At 44.6% G+C, this 21,810-nt stretch overlaps 1 long non-coding RNA gene across 1 annotated transcript; it reads right to left on the bottom strand.

Moving 5' to 3' along the window:
- Nucleotides 1-378: 378 nt before the first annotated feature.
- On the bottom strand, nt 379-4,615 carry LOC123373235. The gene is made up of 4 exons (XR_006580624.1): nt 4,482-4,615; nt 3,459-3,663; nt 2,010-2,099; nt 379-494 (listed from the first exon to the last, which is right to left on the bottom strand). It is a non-coding gene; the product is annotated as an uncharacterized LOC123373235 (long non-coding RNA).
- Nucleotides 4,616-21,810: the final 17,195 nt, after the last annotated feature.

Here is a 21,810-nt window from a genome sequence, read left to right as displayed (position 1 = left end):
GCCTGTGGGCGAGGGCACCGCACAGACCCCTCTCCCCACCCCCAGGGCTGCAGAGATGTGGTGTCGGCCACTTCCAGGAGTGGCGTGGGGCCTGTGGCACCACGGGGATGGCAATCCCGTGGGCCAGATCCAAAGCCCTGATGGATCGTAGTTTGCCCAACCCTGCAGTAAGGGTACTGAATTTATATAGGGGAGGAATGATTACATTGATTTTATTTTAAGTAAGACTAAGACACAAGCAGGCATTTCGTTTCTGGTGAATTACACCATTATGAAATGGAAAGTGTTTTGAAATGGAAATAGGAAAAAACCAAGACAAAGTCATTCTTCTGTATTTACTAGGTATTATTGACATATCACTGGTGGCCAGTTGAAAAGCTCCCCTTGTATCCAGTGTTCTGTAGTCCTTCTATGTAATGGTTTATGGTAGATTAAAAATAGATTATTGTATTTTCATAGTAGGTTTCAACTTTTAGAAATCTTTCCTTGGGATTCTGGAAAAGCATTTTTGAAAAGTGCATCTCTGCATTCAGTTCAATCATTTGTTAAGGATTTAATAAACAATAAATCAGAAATTCCTTGACACATCTAAATCAGTCACCACCTGTGTAAAAAACTCATGCTGCCCATAGACTGTATTGCAATAAACCATGACCCAATCCTGCAGATCCTTGCTACCAATGTATTGTTTACTGTCATGAGTAGTTCCAAGTAAGCCAATGCATGTGTTTGTAAGAAACACTATTCAAGGACAGTAGAAGAATACATCTCATATCAATCACCTTATTAATGGATAAAAATGGAGTCAACTGTGTATATTTTGAAATCCAAATACTTTCATGTGCTCACACAATAATAGGCTGGGATGCTGTGAGGACAGACTGACCAATACAAAAATGAGGCATAGCTTTGCAGGCACCAAACAGTTATAAAAACTCAGACTTTGTCTTTGTCAGCATATCTTCCCCCAGCCCCTGACAAGCAAGAAGCCCTACTTCTTTTCATGCCCATTTAGAAGCTGATCAATACCGTGCTGACGTTACACTGATTTAACTGAGCCTGGTCATAAAGAACAGTAGCATCAATCAGCAGGAGGCTGCCAGAAGCAGACTGATAACACCTCTTCAGCCCATCACCCTCAAATGAGAAATAGACTTGTTCCTTGAGTTATGCCTGCCAGATCTCTGCTAATAGGTATTTACAATCTGTGTATCATGATTCATGGGATGGACGTCAGTAAGATTTAGATAATATACACAATCCTTTGCTTATGACATACAAACAAAAGTGCTTCTCTTGTGGAAATTAACCAAATATCTGCCTCACCTTTGCACTATACAGAAGGCAACACACATCCTGTAAATGGCTTGTTGGAATGTTCCCATATTCTTAAGGCAAAATGCAAGTTATGTCTTGGATAATAGCAGATTAATTCCTCCCCAATAAAATAGAAATTAAAGCCACAAAATGTTACTGCATTTTAAATGAAATTTCAGCTGCCAGCCCTCTAATTGTGTTTACATGATTCTCTGCCCAAAGTGCAAGTCACTGGTGCTTTGGTGAAATAGGAAACTCACATTCCAGAGGACCCAGACATCACAGAAATGACTGTGAAAAGTTCACATACGAAAGTCAGCTCCAGTCTGACATTGTTTTAGTCAGTCACCACACATTTATGAACTAGGATCCGAAGCTTCAGAGCACAATCCTGGACAAGACTCCAGATGTCCAAAAATGTGCCTAAATATTTATTAGCGAACAAAAGCTGTGTGTGATGAAAACAGGCTCTGTCAGCTAGACAGCCATGTCAACAGATGAACCTACCCACCTATGAACTGTCAGCATTACACTTTGATGATCTCTGCTGAAGTCAATTTTTAGTTGTTAGTCATCCACATCTATAGATGTGCTAGTATCTGTGTTGTTCCTCTTCCTTAATTAACACTTTAGAGTCCCCTGTAACATATCTAAAAATGGTAAAAACTAGTATGAATACCTATTATAAATACCTTTTCTTGAATCACAAGTACTAGCTTCCTTATTTCCCCCTTTGTAGACCTGGTCACCAGCCAAACTACCCCTTTGGAGATTGCTGTTTTCTGTAAAATAGTGAAATGTAGGGTTTAAATTAGAGAGAGGCCTGAACCCGAACCCTAACCACCATCCTGAACTCTGGAGAGGTTTCAATCACTGGATCTAAACTTGACAAGTTTGACCACATCTCTATAACTGGCCAAACCCAAACACTTGATCTGAACATGCCTGAATTTGGGGAAAGGATCTGATTCCAGAGCTGAACTCTTTAGTTTGAGCCAACTCAAGTGAAGACCGAAGATTGTCATAACTGACTAGTAATTTTGGGTGTCTTAATGTTTGGGTGCCCAATCTGAAACACATGTGAGGGTCCTGATTTTCAGAAGGTGATACTCTGAACTTCTTGAAAATCAAGCTTCTTTAAGGTGCCCCAGTTTGGGCACCCCAAATCACTCGTCACTTTTGGAAATCTTATCTTGAGTACAATTGTTTAATAGCCACCATGATCCACTTTGTAATTATTATGAAATTGATACATAATGCAATAATATCAAAGGGGTTAAGAGCTTATTTCTATGCATCTTAATTTACATGTCTAACATAGGATAAAGGGTTTGAAAAAACTAATCCACTGTGTGAAATTATCTAGTTTTGCTTCATAAATGTCACCAGCAATCGTTCCTAAATTATGCACTCAGGGATTGATTTAATGTCCACTGAAGTCAATGGGAATCTTTCAACTGATTGACTTCAGTATGTGCTGGATAGATCCTTCAGATCCTGGCAGAAAATTTACATGTGGCCTGAGCCTTCTGTTTTGCAATCCAAAGTGTGGCCTGGAGAAGGAACCCTCCTTATCTGTGGGGTGACATTCTACCACTACCAATAGTAGCATCATCTGGGTAGGTGAGGGTAAACCCACCTTCTCAGCGAAACTAGTTGGTCTAATGGTTTCAAAAACATAAGATATGCCAAAAGGCCAAATTCTGTGCTGATTTGCATCTTATAAAATCCTATTGACAGCGATTTCATAGGTATTAATGAGGATAGGGTCTAGCCCTGGAGGTGAATCCAGTCTTCAAATGAAACCAATTTTAGAAACTATTTAATATTTATGTTGTCCATAATACTTCATACTAACAGTGATTTTCTTGTCTAGAAAAGTCTGTTTCAGTATATTATCTCATCAGGATCAATAGTGTTTGTACATGCTTCCAAACATAATAAAAGATAGCACTACATCACAATAGCTGCTATAACACTCCATGCTATTTTCTGGGATTTCTCTGTTAATGGCTGTCCTTTATATATGAACACGAAACATACGTTTTTGATTTTTTTTTAGGGTAATAAGAAGTCTTTTTAAAGAAATTGCTACCACAACCAAATTACAAGTCTATAGTATTTCCATTAAGAAATCTTACTTTCCTGATGTCTAGTGCTTTTGATGATGTGTTATGCAGTCCAAAAACATGGGGTGAAAATTGTTCTTGTGACCACAGAAGCATTTTAGATTCTTCCAGTGAGGCCTGTATCCAGGTCGTTTAAATATCTTTGATTTATGTTTCCTTTCTTCTCTCTCATTTATAGCATTGTGGAGGAGCTACAGTTTTTTCAGAAGAATGCAATCTAAATGGGAACAGATTAACTTTTGCAAGATTAAAGACCACTTTGCCTTATTTCATTCAAATTCAGATCCTGAAACCTAGTATGGGATGCTGGCAGGGGATGTATCTGAAGCAATACTGTACTCCAGCTACCCACAACTAGCAGAACAGCCCTGCCACACTCCAGCAGGAGCCTCGGATTTGGAGCTGTCACTGAGTGGTTAAAGAGTCCTTGGGGACTGTTACCATTACAAGTTAGAGTAGCCTTGAGATTGCTCTAAGTTTTTCAGGAGTAGGGCTGTGGGGAAAAGAGGGGAGAAAGGAGACAAACCAGACCTTGGGATTGGGGATTGCCAAAGTGATGTAAAGACACATTTGGTCTCCGCAACCACTATGGGGGTAGGGGAGGAAGGCATGCTGAAAAACTAATTCCTACAAGCAATCAGCTGCTTCCAAACACAAACCTTACTAATGCCCCTTTAGCTTATTAGATTGTAAAGAGGCATTCATTTTTTGCTTAAATGGATGAATATAACTTGGCTCCACCATATCAAGCTGGAAGACCATTCCAGCCATCCACCATCTAGTTGTAAACAAATACTTTGATCATTTCTTCACACACGTTATCTCTTAGCTTAGAACTTTGTCCATTATTTTCAGACTGTCCATTAATATCATTAGAGTATGTAAGAATGTGTACATAGTTCACATCTGTCATAAATTTGCTGATTTACAAAACATTCTTGACAAGCCTACATGAGATGGTTGCATACTAAGTAATTGCTTTGGGGAGATCTCATTAGACACGGTAAAATAGAAGTGAAAGATACAAATTCCTACAAGCAAACCGCTACTTTTCCCATAGTATGAACTCCAGATAGGTAGTTGCATTTTGGGGAAGGGCATATTTTCTGCGCCCTCCTCTATAGGACATCATAAGCTTGAAAAACTCTCAGGAATGTACTGCTGGCTTGCCACCGGTAGCTTGGAATAGAATGTCCCTTTGCCATTCAAGAACCTCCATGATTGTGATGTTCTTCAGAATGTGGAATGCCTGAAAGGACTGACAAATCTTAGGTAATATACCCTGGCAACTGCCACCCAGCCCAGGCTAGAATGATCTGCAATTTTTAAATATATAGCATTTGTAAATTTCAACTTAGCATTGTGTGTGCACTCTTTTCACTCTACTTAATTCACTTGTGTCCACGGAGCTTCTGGAAACCGCAGCGTTCCTCTAAGAATATACTGATGCTTAGTTTTACGAAGTACCATTTCTTTGACCTTGAGATTCCACAGGCACTTTCCTTTGAGGATGCACTGAATCTTTTTTGAAGTGCAGAAACTGTACTGTTTGTTGTCTGCTTTCAGGCCCTTCCACGTCTCCTGGCCCTTCCACCTCTGCAGCCCTGCCACACTCCAGTAGGAGCCTGGGATTTTGAACTGTCGCTGACTGGTTAAAGAGGAATTGTTTCCAAGATGAATTATGGTGAACATCCTGGACAGGGCCAACAGGTAGATGCAATACTAAAGGGAAAAGGATTCATTGGCAAGTGGAAAGGCACAGATGTTATACCAATATAATAAAAACCAGCAGGATCTTATTAAGAGGGATAAGGCAAAGATGCCACATTTATTGTAAATACCATAACAAAACAAAAGACAATGTTTTTCTACTTATTTCTATCACTACTTATTCCTTATACACACACAGACACAGACACAGAGACACACACACACACACATATTCATTCACACAATCATTCATTCAGGTTCTGTATAGATGTTATAGTTACCAGCCTAGATGTTGCTCATGCCAAGTTACTGGCCAGGTACCTTGGTCATGAGGATGGAGCCGAGTCTGTGTCAGATGCATCTGATGCTCCTGGAGGTTGGTATCAGAACCATAGACTCAAAGTCCTTATTCTTTAGAGTCCAGTTTTATAGGGATTTTTCCCTATGTTAGTTGATAGGAGTTGCTTCATTCTGCTGTTGCTAAATCAATCAGCAGATGGCTGGCTCCATTCTGTCAGATACTTGTTTTTCCTTCCTTTGAGGTGTGGTGGGTCATCTGGTTGATCCCACTTGACACCTTCTTCAGCCAACACTGAATTCTTCAGACTGGTAACTCCCTAACCATTCAGTCACATACATTCTCTATCTTAATCACATCTATTTCACTGTTTTGGCTTACTTAGAGTTAATTAATGTTTAACAAGTTTTATACAAAGTATTTCTTTGAGCAGGCTTCACACAGACACAGCTGGTGGCTTGCAGGTTAGAATCACAAATTTACTTTTAACATAAACCTTTAGTTATGAGGCATCAATTAACAATACGTCATTTTTCATATAAACCATGTCTAATATAAACCTTCTTTAATATCCCTACACAGACAGGCAGAACAAGGAGAGACTTGCAGCATTTTTTTTTCCTACAGCTGGAACGTCACTTGAGGGAAGAAGATAGAGCACAGCAGAAAGACCTGTTTGCAAGGCTGCTGGCATTAATGGCTTCAGGAGCTCAAGCTCCAGCGCTCCCTATATCACATCCTGAATCCCCTCCATGGCATGCATTGGACCATACTATGGTTGGATGGCCCATGCAATCAGGACTGGACTGCTAGGGCAAATATACCCCCAGCAGTCCTTCACTGCACTCCAGTTCTTCTCCCCCATACAGTGGCACCAAAAAGGGAAAGGAGAACTGTGGCCAGGGGAAAAGTAGGGAATTGGTTTCATTGTTTTGCCCTGTTTAATGTTTGTGTTATGCACTTTATTTTATTAATGGTTTCGGTGTTGGTTTATTACTGGTGTTTTGGTGTTGTAATGCAAGCTGTCCCTGACAATGGTTTAATATTCTTTTTTGTAACACAGGCATGTTCACAGGTAAAGGGTTTTATTAAAAAAAGTTTATTAGCATCCTATCATATAATGTATATTTCAATGAATAAAGATAAAGACCTGATAAGGCACAACAGGGACGTTGTATCCCAACACAATTTCTCAATACATCTATTCACATCAATCTATAATGAAATTGCACAGCTCATGTCATACAAATCACCACCACCCCATTGTATAATACATCTATTCACATCAATCTATAATGAAATTGCACAGCTCATGTCATACAAATCACCACCACCCCATTGTATAAGCAGTCACCTCACCCACAATTAAGCATTCATGACAATTAACCCCTCACCCCATTCATAGCATACAGCAACACTATTTCATTCAGTAAAAATTACTGTATGAATACATCCATAAATGTGCATCCGACGAAGTGGGTATTCACCCACGAAAGCTCATGCTCCAATACGTCTGTTAGTCTATAAGGTGCCACAGAACTCTTTGCTGCTTTTACAGATCTAGACTAACACGGCTACCCCTCTGATAAATGTATTGCTCTCCCTCGTCCGTCGCTCTATGCATGTTCATAATGTGGGCACACAAACCACCCTGGAAAAGCAGCAAAGAATCCTGTGGCACCTTATAGACTAACTGTCTATAAGGTGCCACAGGATTCTTTGCTGCTTTTACAGATCCAGACTAACACAGCTACCCCTCTGATACTTGAAACCACCCTGGATTTCTGTTGCCTGTATGCATCCTGCTCCAGCTGTGACAGGTGCACTTTCTGGCTGAGCGCACTGGTTCATCAATCCATTACTGTCATAGGTCCATTCAGAGGCAAATGGCTCTCCTCTGGCTTCACAAAGATTATGATGAGCACAGCAAGTCACAATAATGCAGACAGCATTGATGATACTGGAATCCAAACTGTTCTGTGCACAGCGCCAGCACGATTTCAACCTGCCAAATGCACTTTCAAAGCCTCCATTCTGCACCTACTGAGAGTATTATTAAACCTCCTTTTGCCAGGGCCTCTGAGATCAAGCTACGATCTGATAAGCCAAGGCAGTACGCGCGGTCCCTAGAATAACAGTGGGGATAGTTACTCCATTTATGACAATGAAATTTGATGGGAATAGTGTCCTGGACTATCCCTGAAGGTAGACTCCTAGCATCACAAACTTTTCCAGTGCAGCCCACATTGGCGTCTATAAATCAGCCTCTGTGGTCCACCAGGGCCTGCATGAAAAAGGAGTAGTACCCTTTATGGTTTATGTACTCATGTGCTCCTTGAGGACAAACTGTGGGCACACGAGTCCCATCAATGACCCCAGCATAGTTTGGAACCCCCAGTCTCTCAAAACCAGCAATTACTTCAGGGATATTGTTTATGTCCACCCCCTTTTGGTAAATCACATGCCTGATTACCTCAGAAAACTCCACCACCAACTTACCCGTAGTTGACTTTCCAACACCAAACTGGTTAGCAACAGAACTGTAGCAGTCTGGGGCAGCCAGCATCCAGATGGTTATAGCAACCCATGCTAGACCAGCATAACCACTCTCATGCATGTATCATGACACTGGAGGGTCATGGTAAGTTGTTCACAAAGCTCCAGAAATTGTAGATTTCTTCATATGCGAATGTTCTAGACCCACTGCTTGTCAGCCCAGCTCTGCACGACGACAGGATCCCACCAGATTGTATCACCCTCCTCCTTCTCCGACAGGTGCCTCCAGTAGGTGAAAAAACACTGCTGAAATGTTCACCAGCATTTCATGTATGTTTTGCCCATTTAATGAAACAGAAGTGAAAACCCAAGCAGGGCAAGTTCTTCAAATGGTGACTCCTCCATGTTGCCAATGCCGACTCCGGTTGCTGGGAGCGTGCAGACCCAAAATATGGCTCAGCAGGATGCGTTGGCAGGCTGCAACAACTTCCTGTAAAGTGCCATGGGATGGACACAGACCCTCAGTTTACATTAATTACAGTGTAGACATACCCTTTGTGGCAAAATCGTGGAGCCTCTGTTCTGCCCATACCCTCTTAGTCTTCTAGACTGCTTGGCAATGTTGATCCCACCCTCCTTGAAATTTTATCCTTCCTCAGTTTCATTACTCTGTCTTTTCCTGATTCTTCTTCTACTTTTCTGATTGTCCCTTCACCTTCTTGTTCTGTGGGTTCTCAAGGCTCTGTTCTTGGACCGCTCCTCAACACCCTGTCTTTAGCTAATCTTATCCACTCACATGACTTGAACTTCCATCTTTAAGCCAAGTTATTCACAGATCTACCTCTTCACTCCTAACCTGTCTTCCTCCATCCACTCCAACATCTTGGCTTGTCTCTCTGACATCTATTCATGGAGGTCTTAGTTTCAACTTAAAATTAACAGAGTCAAAACTGAATTCTCTATCTTTCGTCCCAGACCTGTCTCTTTCCTTCCTTTCCCAGTCAGTGTGGACAGAACCACCTTTCTCCCAGTCACTACAAATTCATTTTCTCCCCAAGCTTATTAGTGTGCATACCCAAAGTGACAGCTCTTTGGATTTTTCTCCATTTAACTGCGAACCAAGGACTGAAATTAAATTACTTCTTCAGGGACTTAACAGCTCCTGTTAACTTCATCACCAGGATTCTCATATTCCTTTATAGAAAAATCCTGTGAAATTTAATAGGGATGGAAGTAATAGTGTTTTATAGAAATCAAATAGGACCCACTAGGAATTACCTAACCAAATATAGCATTTAATAGAGAATGAGTTCCTGTCTATTGAATTTAGAACCCAAACTAAGAAACTCAATAGAAAATATTATAGGTTTGTTTAGAAATGCTGTAGAAAGAATCTTCCTCTCTATAAAATTCTATAGGACTTCTTCATAAGGACTCAGCTGTATTTGTTTGTTTAATTGAAACTCTCATTCTGAGGAGCACAAGTGTGTGAGAATGTCAGATTTTCACTTTGCATTGTAGATTCAATCCTCTGGGCACAGTGTAGATGGAAGCAAAATAAAACATGAAACTTAAAAATATCAGTTGCCTGGTATATGGGGGGAAAGCCATCCAGTATTAAAGACAAAAAGGTTGCATTGCTATGTTGTCTGGAATTCTTTGGCATGCCGGCAGAGTTGCCAGCTGGCAGTAATATAAAAAATATTAGAAGAGCATCTGCAAGATATTTACAGCTAGGGCAGAGAGAGGGGGAGAAACATCCTTTGGAGTTTTTCAATGGTATGCAGAGGTCGTCAGGATGTATGTCAAACCAAATTTGATGTGAAAAACCCAAATCGGAAAGATATTCTGAAAGTATTGAGGAAGTTCTAGGATCATGTGTTGCATTCCTAAGTCTACTCCAGTTTCCCAGGGAACCCTGCAGAAGGGAATGGAGGAAGGGCAGCTGGAGGTAGCCGGCTAATAACATGGACTAAGTAATCAGCGTGTCCTTATAATTCAGGGAATTCAACCACCCACGAGAGTCCCTATAAACATTATTACGGAGGGCTAAGTTTCAGGACTGCCAACCTCAAGCATTCAATATCATGAGTCAGGCCTCCAAAATTGTGAGATTAGCTGAAAAACTAAAATATTCAAAAAATAATTAACGTGGAGTCTTCTTCTTTGTCTCCTGGTCTCTGAGCCTTTCAATCACAATTTCTGCCTTTTCTCCACAGTCAGGAGTGATGAAAACTCACTTTTTATAAAATGAAAACTGGATTTCTTGCCTAGCCACCTGACCCCAGGAGCTGGGGCTTTAATAGAAATATCAACTATTGTGAGACGCATGATAAAATACCCCGAGCACTCCGACGCTGAGGAGCACCTTAGCCTAGTCTCCACTGAGGCTGCTGGTGGAGAAAGCCATCTCTCTGTGTCAGGGGATCATACTCTGGCCCTGAAGAGTGGCTGAAAGACTTTAGTCATTGTAATGCACAGTCATTTCATTCAACTTCCTTCCAAGTGAGAAAATACTTTCCCAGCTCAGCAGAGGCCCAGACCCCATACCACTGTCATCAGTGGGAACAGTATAATTCTGCTCTCATGTTCATCAGTATGAAACATTATCTGCCCCAAGGCTCGAGGTGGGCTGGGACACAGTTGCCAGCTATCTTGGCTCTATGCCAGCTTGGGTCTCCACCCTACCTAGTGGCAAAGGGGCCAAAATGAGCAAAGGCCAAATACTCTTGTTTAAGACTCCACCACATCCAGCCATTTGACAGCATTCTCCTAAGTCCACGTGTTTAATGCTTTTAAATTATGGTTCCCTAATGTGTACTTAAAAGAACACTGTCAAAATTGGCAGGTCAAACATTTGACCCCCCCATAAAAGTCACATTATGTTCACAGAATGCTGCTGCTAACGTCAGTGCTGCAAAAACAAAACAAAGCAAAAGTTGTAAAGTGGATGAATTGGATTAAAAAGCTAACAAATGTGCAGTGCATGGAAAACCTGGGCACGCGGCGTGCAGAGAGGTGCAGAACTAGCCCCTTTACTATTTCCTGTGTTTCGAAAGCGTCACACATCCAGTACCCTTTGCATTTATGAGACAGCATATGGCCCCCCAAGAGTAAACAGATCAACGAAGGCAACTGTTTCCTGGGGCAGGAAATATGAGGTGTTTTGGAATAGGCACCTGTAAACAGCTCAGGACCAGCTAATTACAAAGGGCTACTAATCGGTATGGCAGTTTGCACATGCAGGCTTTCCCGGCTCTGGGGCGTTACCGTCTCATTTAGACAGATAAATGAAAGAAAAATGACTGTAGTCAGTGGAGCTGGGGTAAGGGAGACGGGAAGCAGGAGAGACAAGAGAAGACAATGGGGAAGAAATGTTGTTCTTGGAAGAGTATCATTTTGCAAGGGAAGTCAGATCACACAGCAATATGGATTTTCTCTTGTGCATTTCTTATTTTTCCACATCTTAAATCTTTGGGTTTTCTGAGTTGTTCCATCTCATGCCTAGCTACTGCTGGCCAGGAGAAGTGGCCTTTGGTGAGAGAGTTGAAGGAGTAGAGTGAGTGAGCAATGGTTCCCACCTCAGATATTACCCACATCCCCCTTCTTAGCATGGACTGAGCCCTTCATCCCAGAGATCAATTCTTCTTCTTTCCCATTATAAATGTCTCCTGCCCCAACTCGCCTGCCTCCAAGTCTGGATCATCTGACTACAGCTTTAGCCCAGTTATTGCCTCCTTTCTGTTTCTAGTCGTGCTGACACACCCCAGAAAGCTTTGAACACTGCTCTTGCTGCCCTGCCCACTGCATATACCTGTTCTTAATTCTTAAAAGCTTAATGAGTCTATTACAAAAAAAAAATCTCACCTTTCAACTGAGTGGTGTGGTGTAAGGATCTATGCGTGACATTTCCATTTCCTTTCAGGTAAATGCCATCCGGTCTCTGTGGATATATTGCTGCTTCAAAGTACAAATTCCATCTGGAAGGGATCTGATAGCTTGTTCTCTGGCAGGAGTCATTTCCTTTAGGTAAAATGCCTTTCTTCCATTTGGCAGAGGAAAGAGTTTCCAAAACAACTTTCTGCCTGGAAGTGTTAACATGCAGAGCTCTTTGACTGCTCTAGCCTCAGGGTCCCCAACAGGAGCCATAAAAATTGTGGGGACACAGTTTGTAAAAAGACCTCTTGCATTGAAAGCGCCGGCTTATGCATGCAGCACTGTAGACTGTAACCTCTCCCAGGCCCTGTTCCTGCACATACACTTATCAACGTTTGAACTCCTGCCCTTGTCGCAATGTTGTGATTCATAGCCGCAAACAATCGCTTGTGTCAAAAAAACATGAAGAAACAGACACACCCAGTGCGCCCCATCTTCCTGAGGAGAACTCAGATAGGGATTCATTTGCTTGTTTCTTTGCTTTGATGTTTTCCTACATTGCTAGTTTCTTTGTTTCTGATGCAATAATTGAAGCTGTTTTTGCTGGATTCCCCCCCCCCCCAACCTTTTCTTTTACTGCCTTATAAACTTCAGGGACAGGAAGGGTAAATTCTGAGTTACACAAGGTTTTAGTTATGTGTATCCCAATAACTTGAATGCAGCTGCACAGAACTACCCCTGTTTTTAAAGATGTTTTTAGTAAGTTCACCCATAGCACTATTTATTGACTGCTGATTTAAGTGAACATGCATGAATTTTCAAATGCCACGTCTGCTTCCAGAAACACTAACCATAAGCCTTGATTACATTAAAGTGCTTCAGCCTTCAACAGTGGTCTGTTAAAGGAATTATCATTGACATATGGCCTTATCAGTCTGTATCCACGCCACTTCGGCCTGTGATCTCATCAGATGTCAAGCAAAGTGCAGTCTTTGTAAGCAGAATGCCACAGTAAGTGAGGCTGGCATTGCACTCATGAGGATAATCATACCTAGCTCACATATAGTGATGTTCATCCATAGGTCTCAAAGTGCTTTACCAAGAATCATTATCAGTAGTCCCCTTTTACAGATGAGGAAACTAAGGTGGACAAGTGACATGAGTTGCAAAAGTTTATCAGCAGAGCCAGGAAAAGAGCTGAGGTCTTTTGACTCTCCATTCACTAATGTTCCCACTCAGCTACACTGCTTCACTTGGTATCACTCTGCTTTTTCTAAGTTAGAATTGAATCAATGTCCTGGCCAAATTTTATTATGGGTAATTACATTCTGCCTTCCTAACTTCCCCTGATGGCTACTTTATCCGGCTAGAGCTTGACTTCATGTCCTGAACTGTTCTGTGCAGTGGAGGTGGGGATCTGGCCCGTTATTTATAATGTTGTGAATCACTGTGAAGTTTCCATGAGGATCTATAAAAACCAAGTAATAATAATTCTGCTCCAAAGCATCTACCGTTCTTCTCTGGTACAGAACAACTTGGCTCCCTTATCCCTGCGGCAGTCGGTGATGTGAGGATGTGGGCACTGTTTCTTTGAAAGTGCAGCAGGAAGCCCACCAGGAACGAGTGGCTGGGGAAGTGTAGCGGGGTGATCACCCAGCTCCGGCCCTGGAAGGGTACAAGCAGCCCTGGAGAGGGCTGCAGCTCTGAATGCTGGGTTGATTGGGAAAGCAGCCACAGCTGTAGCTGGCTTAATGAGGGCCCAGCTGGCCCTTATAAGAAGGCAGTGGGCCAGGAGCAAAGAGGCTCCTTTAGCTGTGGTGGGAGGTGGACCTGGCTGCTGGGGAGCTAGATAAGGTACCTGGAGTGGAGCAGGGCTGGGGGAAGGCTAAGGGAGCTGGGGAGCTCCGGCCTGGAAAACCCCCAGGCTGTGGCCTAGTATAAGGCCAAACAGGTACTGGAGTTGTAGGGGACAGCCCAAGGCTAGACAGAGGCAGCAGGCCCAAACCCCCCTTGCCAGTGATGAGTGGCATACACTGCAGTCTGCCCCAGGGAAGGGGGGCTAGCTTGTGACTGGCAGTAGCCTTACACTGAAGCAAGGTGGGGATAGGGGGTGGGAAGACCCCAGAGAAAGGGGCACCGGGGTCCTGGGAGGGACATGGGGGCCAGTGGTAAGGTGGATCACCGGCCTGAAGAGGGCGCTTTGGAAGCAGGCAGAGCTAATTCCCAACAGAGACCAGCAGGAGGCACTGCAGGGGGTGAGTCCACACACTTACAGGAAGGTTCCATACAGAAACTCTGCAGTGAAGGGGAGAGAGGCAGCCCTAGGGATAACACTGTTTTCCCTATTCTAAGTCCCTTGTTCAGTGCTCAAAGAAAGTGGCTTTGTCTGTGTTACTTTACCATTGTCATAGAATCATAGACTTTAAGGTCAGAAGGGACCATTATAATCATCAAGTCTGACCTCCTGCACAATGCAGGCCACAGAATCTCACCCACCCACTCCTGTATCAAACCCCTAACCTATGTCTGAGCCATTGAAGTCCTCAAATCATGGTTTAAAGACCTCAAGGTGCAGAGAATCTTCCAGCAAGTGACCTGTGCCCCACGCTGCAGAGGAAGGCAAAAAAACCCCAGGGCTTCTGCCAATCTGCCCTGAAGGAAAATTCCTTCTTGACCCCAAATATGGCGATCAGCTAAACCCGGAGCATGTGGGCAAGACTCACCAGCCAGCACCCAGGAAAGAATTCTCTGTAGTAACTCAGATCCCACCCCATCTAACATCCCATCACAAGCCATTGGGCATATTTACCGCTAGTAGTCAAAGATGAATTAATTGCCAAAATTAGGCTATCCCATTATACCATCCCCTCCATAAACTTATCAAGCTTTGTCTTGAAGCCAGATAGGTCTTTTGCCCCCACTACTCCCCTTGGAAGGCTGTTCCAAAACTTCACTCCTCTGATGGTTAGAAACCTTCATCTAATGAGAAGAGGCACTAATGGAACCTCTGGCCATCAAACAACTGCAGCAGAAGATAGTGACATGCTACCAGATTTGTCCATCTTTGCAAATGCTGCTTCTGGATTTGCAATCTAACCCACAGCATAGAACAAGGTGGGAGGTAAGATTTCCTGAATCCCCTCTTCTGGCCTTCAAACGCCCCCCACTAATCTCTCCAAGTTCATCATCAGAAGCAGGCTCCCCACAGACCAGGACACACCAACTCAAAGCAGCACTAGACTCTGCCATAACAGATGAAAAACCTGCAGACATATCTCCGCTTCTACAATGATCAACACCCTCTAAAACACACCTTACAAGATCCACAGGTCCTACACAAGCCTACCACAACATGTGGTGTACCTCATTGTAATGGGGTCAGTTAGGGTGACCAGAGAGCAAGTGTAAAAAAAATCAGGATGGGGCGGTGGGGGGGTAATAGGTGTCTGTATAAGAAAAAGCCCCCAAAATCGGGACTGTCCCTATAAAATCGGGACATCTGGTAACCCTAGGGTCAGCATCCGCCTTTCGCGAGTGCTCCCTTTTCTCTGGCCAATAGTGCCTGCAAACCATAAGCGCTAACTCTGGGGGTGCTCTGGGGCTGGATCACGCATGGGGAAAAAATGGTGAGTGCTGAGCACCCACTGGAAGCCTCCCTATCAGCTCCTCCCACTTCCTCAGTGCCTCCTGCCTGCTGCCAGGCCCTGTGGATCAGTGCCTCCTCTTCCATTCCCGTGTCTCTCACCCACTGTGATCAGCTGTTTTGCGGCACGCAGGAGGTTGGGAGGGAGGGGGGAGGAGTGAGGATGGGGTGCACTCAGGGGAGGGGGCGGAACTGGGTGGGAAGAGATGGAGCAGGGGTGGGAAGAGGTGGGGTGGAAGTGGGGCCTTGGGGGAAGGTCTGGGGAAGTGGGAGCGGGCTTGAGGCAGAGCTGGGAGTCAAGCACCCCCCAGCACTTTGGTAAGTCGGTGCCTGTGCTGCAAACACAGTTCTTTTCACAGGGGGGCACCCACCTCTCATGGATGGCCCCCTTTTGGTTAGGTGTGAGCCTGCTTTTGGTTTTTTGTTCTTTCAACGGGATGGCACCCACCTCTCACGAGCATCCCCCCCCAGCCGGTGGTTCTCTCAGCTGGTCTTCAGCAGCTCAGCCGTATGGCTGAAACTCACACGCTGTTCCCCCTTCCGGGGCATACAGTCCCGAGTTCTTATCACGAACCTGGTATGGGGCAGTAGCTCTTAGGCTTTTCCCCAGAGGCACTGACTTCTTCAGACACCTAGACTGGGGCCCAGCTTGGTACCCGCAACTGGTCTGGCCAGGTTTTGTGCTCAGTCTCCCGGGCTCACCCCGCCCACACTGACCTTTCGACAGCTCTGCTGCTACTCTATGTATCTATTGGGTTTCTGGGAAACAGGGCGGGTAAAGCCCGTCCCATGCTAACGGATCCCCCCCCAGCCTAAGGGGAGGTTCCACAGGGCCTCAGAAACCCACTAATTGTGGGGGACAACTAATAAAAGAACAGGGACAGGAATGCGGTCAAAGGGTCATAAGAAGGGAGCCTGATGGGGACACCAAGCAGAGAACCCTGGACAGAGCCCACAGCTCCTCGAAGGCGTCAAGGGAGCCAGCGGACGCCGCCCAGAGGAACTCTGCCCGGAGACGTGAATGGACTAAGGATTGGAAACAAGCCCCACACTCGCAGGAGTCCCCATTGGCCAACTGCCTCTCCCTGGTCACGTAGATGACCATTTTTGCCAGGGCAAGGAGGAGGTTGACCAGGAGGTCCCGTGACTTTGTGGGGCCATGGATAGGGAGTGCATTGAGAAGGAGGTGGGGGGAAAAGTGCATTTTAAATGGCCCCCTCAAGGATTGAACTCACAACCCTGGGTTTAGCAGGCCAATGCTCAAACCACTGAGCTATCCCTCCCCCCAAAGGCACCTGATCATTGGCAGCCTTTGTTGGGCTCAGTTCTGTCCGGTGAGCTCTGCAGTGAGCTATCCGCAGTCCTGCTGTTCCTTTAGCCAGCCAGGCACCCCGCCCTCCCTCGTCAAGCTCCACACAGCAACTGAAGGCTCTGCTCTGCTGCTGGCCTTTTATCTGGCCCTTCTGGCCCCTTATTGGTCGCTCCAGCAGCCCCTCTGTTGGCCATTCTTCTGCAGCCACTCTAGGCTGCCTGGGTGACTTCTCATTGATCTAATCTGGGGTGATGCAGGTCCGGAGGCCTCCAGCAGGGGGCCCTCAGGCCTAGTCCACCCTACCACACTCATCCAATGTGCTAAATGCCCTAATAGCATTGTGAAACCAGACAATCACTGTGTTCTGGAATGAACTCCACACAAAAATGATCAAAGAGAAAAACACCCTGTCACCTTTTCACAAATAGATCACTCTATATCTGACCTCTCAGACCTCATCCTCAAAGGAAACCTACACCACTCTTTCCTGCTAGTCTGACTACATTGCTAGCAGAAGAGGCTTGGTGGGATCATGCAGCATTTATGGAGCATGTGATGGTGTGCCCGGCCAGCAAGTACAGTGGAGTCATAGGTGTGGTTTTAAGGACTGGGCTGACTCCAAGGGACTCTCTTATAAAATTAGTGGGCTGCTAAGCAATACAAGAAAAAACAAAACAAAAAAATTATTAAAAAAAAAATTGGGGAAGGTAAAAAACAGAGCAAAAGGTGTTTCAGAAAATAAGTAAGCAACTCCACACAATAATCCCCATCTGCCTGTTTAGGTACTTATATTCTCCTCATTACTAGAACAGCAGTTCCCAAACTGTGGGTCACAACCTCAAACGGAGTTGCTCCATGAGCAGATGAGGTCGCAGAAATCCCAAGTGCCCAAAATGGCATCCTCCACACTGAGTGATCTTGCACATACTGTGCGTGCGAGGTCACACTCTGCGGATGACACCATTTTGTAGGGCAATTTGGCATTCTCCGTACGGCATGAGGTCATGCTGTGCAAAGCCCAAGCTCTCTGGGGTCACGGGAAGCAATATATCTGAAAATGGGGTCATGAAGGGAAAAAATTTGGATACCACTGATGTAGAATCTGATGCTAACAATCCATCTTTCCCCCAGCAAAAAAACTCAGAAAGGTACAAAGTCTAAATTAAAATGTAATGGCTCTAGCTTGTCCTGTGAGATTTGTTGCTCGGAAGAGCGTGGTCTCAAGCCAAGTCCTTTCCTGGAGGGTGCTAATGTGCTATGTGGGCAGTGGCTGCTGTTTCAGAATTTTCCATCCTGAGTTTCTAATTTCAAACAATTTCAAACACTGTCCGCCAGGTCGGCTGAATGAACCGCTCAGGATAGCAGCCCAATGGCTGTTTTGCTGACATTTTCCTACAGTTATATAAGATGCTGTAGCTGAACGCTGATTAGGAAGAAAGCTTGGGACTGTTCTGACAGGCAAAGAGAACTTCCCCTCATTTCACCTGCTACTGATGATTCCACTTGCCTCCCCATCCGTCCAGCTGAAAACCAGGCTGTAGCTTTTGACTCCTTTCTTTGCTTCACCCTTCATATCAATGTTGCGGCAATATCCTGTCAACAGAACTCTTATCCGGGCCTGGGTTATTTCTTGCCTTTGAGTATTACCACCTCCTCCTCTCTGGTCTCCCGGCCACTCTGGTGGCTCCCCCTCAGTGTGTTCAAAATGCTGTCACAAAAATAATCTTCTGTTGCTGCTCTGACCACCTCCAGCCCCTCTTCAGATCCCCTCACTGGCTTTCTGTTGCTTTGCTGCATAATGCTAAGGGGTACTGCAAAGCCCGTGGTTTTGTCTTTGCAAATAAATGTAAGTTGAGGGTCCTCCAGACTACTTTTTTTTGAAAAAAGATGGCACTGCTGGTTTTTGTAAGAGTAATAATGTTAATCCTGGTGTGCCTGGCCAATTTCCAACTTGAGTATTCTGCCTACATAAACTTCCCTTTGTAATTACAAGTAGAAAAATTATTCCTTGCTTTCCGTCCTATTAAAAAAAAAGAAAAGAAAAGAAAAGGTGTGCTCCTACTGCTGACATCCCGTAAATGGCGGTAGGCAAAGAGGCTATGTAAATGTAAGTTACTTTAAACAATATTTGTAAGAAAATGTCTTCAAATAACAAATAGGAGGACAAATCTGGGGAGAACTGATCATTGACTATTCTTACAATGCCTCTTAACCATCTTCTCCCCATACATCACTTTCACAGGTCACTTTGGCATATCTTGGGATCTTGGGGTATGTCTACAAAGCATAGACACCTGCAGCTGGCCTGTGCCAGCTGACTCAGGCTTGACGGGCAGGGGCTAAAGGTATAGGTGTAGTTTGACTTCTATATTTGTGGGGATGGCTCCAGTCAGGCCAAAGGGGCCATGCATGGTGGGGGGAGGACAAATTCCGTGCCTTCCCACAGGGGCACCATTTCAGATTTTTCAGGATGGAGAGCAACTTTAACCATGATTCCAGGGGCTACTTAGGCAACTGAAAATTCTAGGTTTTTTTTCAGATAAAAACTTAGAAATTATCTGACAGGAGCACTGTATCTAATTCCTATCTGAAGAAAAATATTAAATATTAGACCTACTCAGATCTAATACTAACGTGTTCTGACATCTTGTGGCAAGTCAGGTTTAAAAGTGTGGTTAGGTTTAAAAGTGTAATGTATATTCTGACTCAGATACTCTCACTAAATTCAGAAGATACCATCGTGATCATCTAGCTAGCCTGACCTCCTGCACATTTCAGGCCACAGAACTTCACCTACCCCATAGGCGCCGACTCTGTGGGTGCTCCGGGGCTGGAGCACCCACGGGGAAAAATTAGTGGGTGCTCTGTACTCAACGGCAGCCAAGCTTCCCTCATTTACTGACCCACCTCCGCCCCCACCCCGAGCACGCCGCATCCTCGCTTCTCCACCTACCTCCCAGCACTTCCCACCTGGCTGCTGCCAAACAGCTGTTTGACAGCATTAGTACACTGTGGCAGGGTGGGGGGGTGGAAGGAGCGGGAAAGTGGTGCGCTCAGGGAAAGAGGTGGGGCCGGGGATTTGGGGAAGGGGTTGGAATGGGGGCGGAAGGAGCCGGGCCTCATGGAAGGGGTGGAGTGGGGTCGGGGCCAGGGGCCAGGGGCGGGGGGGGTGTCAAGCACCCGCAGGAAAGAGGGGAGTAGGGGCCTATGGACCCACCCACTCCTGTAACAGACCCCTAACCTCTGGCTTAGATACTGAAGTCCTCAAATCATGGCTTAAAGACTTCAAGTTACAGAGAATTCACCATTTACACTAGCTTAAACCTGCAAGTGACCCTGCCCCATACTGCAGAAGAAGGTGAAAATCCCCACAGTCTTTGCTAATCTGACCTAGGGGAAAATTCCTTCCTGACTCCAAATATGATGATAAGTTAGGCTAGGTCTACACTGGCGGGACGGGGGGGATGTCGACCTAAGATACGCAACTGAAGTTGGCATATCTTAGGTCGATTTACCTGTCCGTGAGGACGGCGGCGAGTCGACTGCTGCCACTCCGCCGTCGACTCTGCTTCCGCCTCTTGCAACGGTGCAGTTCAAGAGTCGACGGCAGAGCGATCGGGGATCGATTTTATTGCATCTACACTAGACACGATAAATTGATCCCCGATAGATCGATCACTTCCCGCCAATCCAGCGAGTAGTGAAGATGTACCCTTACACTCCATGTGGGCAAGACCCACCAGGCAGATACCTGGGAAAGAATTCTCTGTAGTAACTCTAGTGTCCCATCCCATTGGGAAATTTTGCTATAGGCAGTTGCTGATGGGCCACACACATTGTAGGCAGTCCTATCATACCATCCCTTCCATAAACTTATCAAGCTCGGTCTTGAAGCTAGTTATGTTTTTTGCCCCCACTGCTCCCCTTGGGATGCTGTTCCAGAACTTCACTCCTCTGATGGTTAGAAACCTTCGCTTAATTTCAAGTTTAACTTGTTGATGGTTAATTTATATGTATTTGTTCTGGGGTCCCCACTGGCACTTAACTTAAACACCTCTCCATCCCTGGTATTTATCCCTCTGCTGTATTTATACAGAGTAATCATCTCTCCCCTCAGCCTTCAATTGGTTAGACTAAACAAGCCAAGCTCTTTGAGACTCTTCTCATAAGATAGGTTTTTCATTCCTCAGATCAACCTAGTAGCCCTTCTCTGCACCTGTTCCAGTTTGAATTATGGTAATTTTTCTTAAACATGGGAGACCCGAATTGCACACACTATTCCAGATGAGGTCTCACCAGTGCCTTGTATAATGGTACTAACACTTCCCTGTCTCTACTGGAAATATCTAGCCTTATACATCCTAGGACTGCATTAGCCTTTTTCACAGCCGCATCACATTGACAGCTCATAGTCATCCTGTGATTAACCAAAAACAACAAGAAGTCCAGTGGTACCTTTAAGACTAACAGATTTATTTGGGCATAAGCTTTCGTGGGTAAAAAACCCACTTATTCAGCTGCAATTAGCCAATGTGATTAACCAATATACCCAGCTCTTTCTCCTCTACTATCACTTCCAACTGATAAGTCTCCAGCTTATAGCAAAAATTCTTGTTAGTCCTTAATGCATGACCTTGCACTTGGCACTGTTAAATATGATCCTGTTTCTATTACTCCAGTTTACAAGGCCATCCGGATCTTCTTGTATGATATTCTGGTTCTCCTCAGTATTGGCAATACCTCCCAGCTTTCAGTCATCTGCAGCACACTAATAGCACACTCCCACTTTTTGTGCCAAGGTCAGTAATAAAAATATTAAATTAGGTTGCTCCCAAGACTTCTCCCTGAGGAACTTCACTAGTAACCTCCCTCTAGCCTGACAGTTCATCTTTCAGTATGACCTCTTGTACTCTTCCCTTTAACCAGTTTCTTATCCACCTTTCAGTTCTCATATTAATCCCCATCTTCTCAATTTAACTAATAATTTCTCATGTGGAACCATGTCAAATGTCTTACTGACATCCAGGTA

The sequence above is a fragment of the Mauremys mutica genome, chromosome 6 (genome assembly GCF_020497125.1).
Source record: "Mauremys mutica isolate MM-2020 ecotype Southern chromosome 6, ASM2049712v1, whole genome shotgun sequence".
Taxonomy (NCBI): domain Eukaryota; kingdom Metazoa; phylum Chordata; order Testudines; family Geoemydidae; genus Mauremys; species Mauremys mutica.
The sequence above is the reverse complement of the archived record's forward strand: the minus strand, read 5'-3'. Positions and strand labels throughout refer to the sequence as shown.